This window comes from Scyliorhinus torazame, chromosome 30 (assembly GCF_047496885.1).
Source record: "Scyliorhinus torazame isolate Kashiwa2021f chromosome 30, sScyTor2.1, whole genome shotgun sequence".
NCBI classification, from domain to species: Eukaryota; Metazoa; Chordata; class Chondrichthyes; order Carcharhiniformes; family Scyliorhinidae; genus Scyliorhinus; species Scyliorhinus torazame.
In genome coordinates this window covers 26,061,434-26,069,195 of record NC_092736.1, presented here as the reverse complement: position 1 = coordinate 26,069,195, position 7,762 = coordinate 26,061,434, and the positions used below count along the sequence as shown (strand labels likewise).

The following is a 7,762-nucleotide window of genomic DNA, read 5'->3' as shown; positions in this document are numbered from 1 at the left end:
ACGATCACATTGTTGTGGGTCTGGAGTCACATGTAGGCCAGACCAGGTAAGGACGGCAGATTTCTTTCCCGAAAGGACATTAGTGAACCAGGTGGGTTTTTACAACAATTGACAATGGTTTTATGGTCACCTTTAGAATTTCATTTCCAGATCTTTATTGAATTAAACTTTCACCATCTGCAGTGGTGGGATTCGAACCCGGTTCGCCAGCGCAGTACTCTGGCTCTCTGGCTTACTCGTCCAGTGACAGTACCACTACGCCACTGCCTCCCCAGGATGTTTACCAGGATGTTGCCTGGTATGGAGGGCATTAGCTATGAGGAGAGGTTGGATAAACATAGTTTGTTCTCACTGGAACGACAGAGGTTGAGGGGCGACCTGATAGAGGTCTACAAGATTATGAGTGGCATAGACAGAGTGGATAGTCAGAAACCTTTTCCCAGCGTGGAAGAGTCCATTGCTAGGGGACATAGGTTTAAGGTGCGAGGGGCAAAGTTTAGAGGAGATGTACGAGGGAAGGTTTTTTACACAGAGGGCAGCAGGTGCCTGGAGGAGGTGGTGGAAGCAGCGACGATTGTGACATTTAAGGGGTGTCTTGACAAATACATGAATAGAACGGGGATATGAGAATAGAGGGATGTGGACCCCGGAAATGTGGAAGGTTTGAGGTTAGATGGGCAGCATGGTTGGCGCAGGCTTGGAGGGCCGAAGGGCCTGTCCCTGTGCTGCACTTTTCTTTGTTCTTCATTCAGAATTGGAAAAATGGTACTAAGGACATTGCTGATTTGGAGAGCCGGTACAGGTACGGTGGGTCGAATGGCCTCCTTCTGTGCTGTATGTTCCTCCCATACCCTGATGTTAACCCAGTGCCACCAGGTGCTCCATCCGCGGGCCGCTAATCAAGCCTTGGGGGCCTTCCCCAACTTAACCATAATGGATTTAATTCATGGTTCTAGCTGCAGAGTAGTCGTCAACGGAGCAGTGTCTGGCAAAGGAGCTCTAGAAGATAGAGCAATTGTACAAAGGAGATATTGAGTCTAACGGGACGGCAGGGCAGTGCGATCGTGACGTAATGGAGAAAGACAGCAATGGTACAATTGAACAGTGGCACGAGGACGCAACAGGGAAAAGAAAGGCAGCCCCCATTTACTGAAGAGGTTCAAAGTGGAACAGAAAATGGGCGCATTTGGAAGGTCAGTGTGGGAAGCAAACAAGTTAACACTGAGTGTGTGACCTCTTCACCACAACAGGACGATGTTAAAGATGAGGAGTGGCCTGGCAAGAGGAACTGGGAGGGTGGAATGAGAAACTGGATGTAATCCATGGAATCCCTACAGTGCAGAAGGAGGCTATTCGGCCAATCGATTCTAGCCCACTCTCTGAGCACACTCCCTAGGCCCACTCCCCACCTCCTTTCTCCACTGCCTAACCTGCACATCTTTATCCACTCTGGGGTCATTTAGCGTGTCCAATCCACCTAACGTGCACATTTTTGGGGGGGGTTTGTAGGAGGAAACCGGAGCACCCGGAAGAAACCCACGCCGACACGGGGAGAACGTGCAGACGCCGCACAGACAGCGACCCGAGGCCGGAATTGAACCCTGGCACTGTGAAGCAGCAGTGCTAGCCGCTGTGCCACCATTTGATACGTTCTCCCTCGATCACCCAGGATGTCCTCAGCCAATGGTCGTCCGTCCACTGAGCCATCGGCCTGCCCACTTCCCTTCCCCTTTTAGAAGAATCTGCGTTTACATGGCTGTGTCCCACAGAACAGGAACGACAATCACTGAGGAGCTGAAATTAACTGGAAGCCTTGAAGGCGACAGGAGAGATGTCGCACATAGTTGAGCTCCTATGTTTACAAGGTGCGAAAACTGGCAAATAACATCCGATACAGACGGTGTTAGATTCGGCATTTTTAAACTGAGCAGGTCTTACTGTGCAGCAGCTTGTGTGAGGAACGAGAATCGTATACTTAAATGTGTCTTTTTCTCCTTTCACAGAATCTCCAGGACTCACAGGAGCTAAAGACAAGCGGCCAGATTCTCCGTTCCTGAGACTAAGTGTTGATGCCGGGGCAGAATTCGTGGAGTTCCCCGACAGCAGTGTGCTTCCATTCCTGATATACCGTCTGGGGGTCCACCTAAGCATAGTGTTAGGGCCCGTACGGCCAGAAAATTAGACACCAGTTAAGTTGGCACGGGTGCAGGGAACAGTTTAGCGATAGAGACTAGGGCACAAATCTGTATGTTTTGACATTAAACACCCGTGCACAATGTTACTACCTGCCTCAGTGCTCTGTCTGAAGGGAGTGAGGGGTGGACTGGTCTGGGTTGGCTGCAGGGGATGTTGGGGGTGTGCTTGGCCCAGGGACCGCAATTCAGCTAGTTCGTACCGCTCCGCAATCCCGCCCAGCACCCTGGTAGGGGCTACTGTGGACTACCCAGAGTGTGGGTTGCGGGGGTGGGAGCACCCATACGGTGGTGTCACTATGCAGAACCAGGGGCCAAGGTGGGTACAGAGAACATAGAACCGTACAGCACAGAACAGGCCCTTCGGCCCTCGATGTTGTGCCGAGCATTGTCCGAAACCAAGATCAAGCTATCCCACTCCCTGTCATTCTGGTGTGCTCCATGTGCCTATCCAATAACCGCTTGAAAGTTCCTAAAGTGTCCGACTCCACTATCACAGCAGGCAGTCCATTCCACACCCTAACCACTCTCTGAGTAAAGAACCTACCTCGGACATCCCTCCTATATCTCCCACCCTGAACCTTATAGTTATGCCCCCTCGTAACAGCTACATCCACCCGAGGAAATAGTCTCTGAACGTCCACTCTATCTATCCCCCTCGTCATCTTATAAACCACTATTAAGTCGCCTCTCATCCTCCTCCGCTCCAAAGAGAAAAGCCCTACTCCCTCAACCTTTCCTCATAAGACCTATCCTGCAAACCAGGCAGCATCCTGGTGAATCTCCTTTGCACCCTTTCCAATGCTTCCACATCCTTCCTATAATGAGGTGAACAGAACTGCACACAATACTCCAAATGTGGTCTCACCAGGGTCATGTACATTTGCAGCATAACCCCGCGGCTCTTATACTCAAGCCCCCTGTTAATAAACGCTAACACACTATAGGCCTTCTTCACGGCTCTATCCACTTGAGTGGCAACCTTCAGAGATCTGTGGACATGAACCCCAAGATCTCTCTGTTCCTCCACATTCCTCAGAATCCTGCCGTTGACCCTGTAATCCGCATTCAAATTTTTTCTACCAAAATGAATCCATGGACAAGTTCCCACTACTGTCCTTGACCGGCCCTACCCTCACCCTGATCTTTCTTTTATTTCTCACATAAGAGTAAAAAGCCTTGGGGTTTTCCTTGATCCGACCCCCCCCCCCAATGCCCCCTCCTAGCTCTCCTAAGCTATTTTTTCAGCTCATTCCTTGCTACCTTGTAACCCTCAAGCGACCCTACTGAACCTTGTTTTCTCATCCTTACATACTCTTCCTTTTTCCTCTTGACAAGACATTCAACCTCTTTTGTGAACCATGGTTCCCTCACACGGCCATTTCCTCTCTGCCTGACAGGGACATGCCTATCAAGGATACGCAGTATTTGTTCCTTGAACAAGCTCCACTTTTCATTTGTGCCTTTCCCTGACAGTTTCTGTTCCCATCTTATGCTCCCTAATTCTTGCCTAATCGCATCATAATTACCCCTCCCCCAATTATAAACCTTGCCCTGCCGTATGGCCCTATCCCTCTCCATTGCAATAGTGAAAGACACCAAATTGTGGTCACTATCTCCAAAGTGCTCTCCCACAAACAAATCTAACACTTGGCCCGGTTCATTACCCAGTACCAAATCCAATGTGGCCACCCCTCTTGTCGGCCTATCCACATATTGTGTCAGGAAACCCTCCTGCACACACTGTACAAAAACTGCCCCATCCGAACTGTTCGACCTATAGGGGTTCCAATCAATATTTGGAAAGTTAAAGTCACCCATGACAACTCACCCTGTGACCTCCACACCTATCCATAATCTGTTTTGCAATTTCTTCCTCCACATCTCTATTACTATTTGGGGGCCTATAGAAAACTCCTAACAATGTGACCTCTCCTTTCCTAATTCTAACTTCGGTCCATAATACCTCAGGCAGATCCCCTTCAAACTGCCTTTCTGCAGCCATTAAACTATCCTTGGTTAACAATGCTACTCCTCCACCTCTTTTACCACCTTCCCTACTCTTACTGAAACATCTATACCCCAAAACTTCCAACAACCATTCCTGTCCCTGTTCTAACCATGTCTCCGTAATGGCCACAACATCGTAGTCCCAAGTACCAATCCACGCTCCAAGTTTGCCTCCCTTATTCCGGATGCTCCTTGCATTGAAGTAGACACACTTCAACCCACCTTTCTGTCTGCCGGTACACTCCTGCGACCTTGATACCCTCCTCAGTACCTCGCTACTCTCGACACCGGCGTCTAGACTACGGCTCGTTTTCTCAGCCCCCTGACAAATTAGTTTAAACCCCCCTGAAGAGCTGTAGCAAATTGGACCTTTGGCTTTGATTTTTATGTCATAATTGGCTACAGGAATAGTGCCAGAGGACTGGAGGATAGCAAATGTGGTCTCTTTGTTCAAAAATGGGAGCAGAGACAACCCCGGCAACTATAGACCGGTGAGCCTCACGTCTGTAGTGGGTAAAGTCTTGGAGGGGATTATAAGGGACAAGATTTATAATCATCTAGATAGGAATAATATGATCAGGGATAGTCAGCATGGCTTTGTGAAGGGTAGGTCATGCCTCACAAACCTTATTGAGTTCTTTGAGAAGGTGACTGAACAGGTAGATGAGGGTAGAGCAGTTGATGTGGTGTATATGGATTTCAGCAAAGCGTTTGATAAGGTTCCCCACGGTAGGCTATTGCAGAAAATACGGAGGCTGGGGATTGAGGGTGATTTAGAGACGTGGATCAGAAATTGGCTAGCTGAAAGAAGACAGAGGGTGGTGGTTGATGGGAAATGTTCAGAATGGAGTACAGTCACAAGTGGAGTACCACAAGGATCTGTTCTGGGGCCGTTGCTGTTTGTCATTTTTATCAATGACCTAGAGGAAGGCGCAGAAGGGTGGGTGAGTAAATTTGCAGACGATACTAAAGTCGGTGGTGTTGTCGATAGTGTGGAAAGATGTAGCAGGTTACAGAGGGATATAGATAAGCTGCAGAGCTGGGCTGAGAGGTGGCAAATGGAGTTTAATGTAGAGAAGTGTGAGGTGATTCACTTTGGAAGGAATAACAGGAATGCGGAATATTTGGCTAATGGTAAAGTTCTTGAAAGTGTGGATGAGCAGAGGGATCTAGGTGTCCATGTACATAGATCCCTGAAAGTTGCCACCCAGGTTGATAGGGTTGTGAAGAAGGCCTATGGAGTGTTGGTGTTTATTGGTAGAGGGATTGAGTTCCGGAGTCGGGAGGTCATGTTGCAGCTGTACAGAACTCTGGTACGGCCGCATTTGGAGTATTGCGTACAGTTCTGGTCACCGCATTATAGGAAGGATGTGGAGGCTTTGGAGCGGGTGCAGAGGAGATTTACCAGGATGTTGCCTGGTATGGAGGGAAAATCTTATGAGGAAAGGCTGATGGACTTGAGGTTGTTTTCGTTGGAGAGAAGAAGGTTAAGAGGAGACTTAATAGAGGCATACAAAATGATCAGGGGGTTAGATAGGGTGGACAGTGAGAGCCTTCTCCCGCGGATGGAAATGGCTGGCACGAGGGGACATAGCCTTAAACTGAGGGGTAATAGATATAGGACAGAGGTCAAAGGTAGGTTCTTTACGCAAAGAGTAGTGAGGCCGTGGAATGCCCTACCTTCAACAGTAGTGAACTCGCCAACATTGAGGGCATTTAAAGGTTTATTGGATAAACATATGGATGATAATGGCATAGTGTAGGTTAGATGGCTTTTGTTTCGGTGCAACATCGTGGGCCGAAGGGCCTGTACTGCGCTGTATTGTTCTATGTTCTATGTTCTATGTGCAACCCGTCCTGTCTATACAGGTCCCACCTTCCCCAGAATGTGCTCCAATTATCCACGTACCTGAAACCCTCCCTCCTACACCATCCCTGCAGCCACATGTTTATCTGCACTCTCTCCCTGTTCCTCACCTCACTAGCACGTGGCACCGGCAACAAACCAGAGATGACAACATGGTTTGTCCTGGCTCTCAGCTTCCACCCTAGCTCCCTAAATTCCTGTTTTAAATCCCCGTCCCTTCTCTTACCTATGTTGTTGGTACCGATGTGTACCACAACTTGTGACTGCTCCCCCTCCCCTTTAAGGATTCTGAAAACACGATCCGAGACGTCACGGACCCTGGCACCCGGGAGGCACCATACCATCCGTGAGTCTCTTTCACTGCCACAGAACCGTCTATCTGTCCCTCTAACTATCGGGTCCCCAATAACTATTGCTCTCCTGCTCACCCTCCTTCCCTTCTGAGCCACAGGGACGGACTCAGTGCTGGAGATCCGTTCACTGTGTCTTACCTCTGGTAGGTCGTCCCCCTCAACAGTATCCAAAACGGTATACTTGTTACTGAGGGGAACGACCACAGAGGATTCCTGCACTGACTGCTTCCTCCCAGCCCCTCTCACCGTCACCCATCTACCTTGATTCTTCGGAGTAAGTACATCCCTGAAGCTACTATCTATGACCACCTCAACCTCGCGAATGATCCGAAGTTCATCCAGCTCCAGCTCCAGTTCCCTAACGCCGTTTCTGAGGAGCTGGAGATGGGTGCACTTCCCACAGATGAAATCAGCAGGGACACTGACGGCGTCCCTCACCTCAAACATTCTGCAGGAGGAACATTGCACTGCCTTCCCTGCCATCCCCTCTAGATAAAAAGAGAAAAAGAAAGAAAGAGCTTACCTGTTATTCACTCTACCCCTTAGGTTAAAGGAGGTGGAAGGGTGGGGGACACTACAAGTGTCGTGTCTAGGGTTTAGAAACTGGCCAACTTAAATACAGGTAAAAATAAAACACTTAACCAGCAACCACTGCGCCCCACACGAGAACAGTAATCAGCTGTTATGGGCCTGCGCAAACAATTTAAATCTTTACTACTTACCCAGCAGTCACTCTGTCCTCACTCCGACTGGATTCAGCTGGAAACTCCCAACAGTAAGTTTAAAAAAAATTTTACTCCCCTTCTCAGCAAGCACTCACTCAGCAACCACTGCGCCCCGCACGATAACACCTCAGGGAAAAGAAAAACTACTTACCAGTCACAGCCAATCACTTACCTTCAGGCTGTGACATCACGGTTCAACTTCTTTCTACTTCTACCTGCCCTCGAGTCTCCCTCTTGATCTTTACTCAGCTGGGATCCTTACAGTGTTCTTGTCCTTCTAGATGGTAGTGGTCATGTATTTGGAAGGTGCTATCTAAGGAACCTTGGTGAGTTACTACAGTGCATCTTGTAGATGGTACACACGGCTGCCACTGTGCATCAGTGTGGAGGGTTTGGATGTTTGTGGAAGGGGGAGCAATCATGCGGGCTGCTTTGTCCTGGATTGTATCGAGTTTCTTGAGTGTTGTTGGAGCTGCACTCATCCAGGCAAGTGGAGGGTATTCCATTATAGTCCTGACCTGTGCGTTGTAGATGGTGGACAGGTTTTGCAGGGGGTCAGGAGGTAAGTTATTCGCCGTAGGATTCCTAGCCTTTGACCTGCCCTGGTAGCCACGG

At 49.0% G+C, this 7,762-nt stretch overlaps 1 long non-coding RNA gene across 1 annotated transcript; it reads left to right on the top strand.

Moving 5' to 3' along the window:
* The first annotated feature begins 1,807 nt into the window (after window positions 1-1,807).
* LOC140404286 (uncharacterized) lies at window positions 1,808-2,281 on the top strand. Its single transcript, XR_011938488.1, has 2 exons — window positions 1,808-1,865; window positions 2,004-2,281. It is a non-coding gene; the product is annotated as an uncharacterized lncRNA (long non-coding RNA).
* The last annotated feature ends 5,481 nt before the right edge of the window (window positions 2,282-7,762 follow it).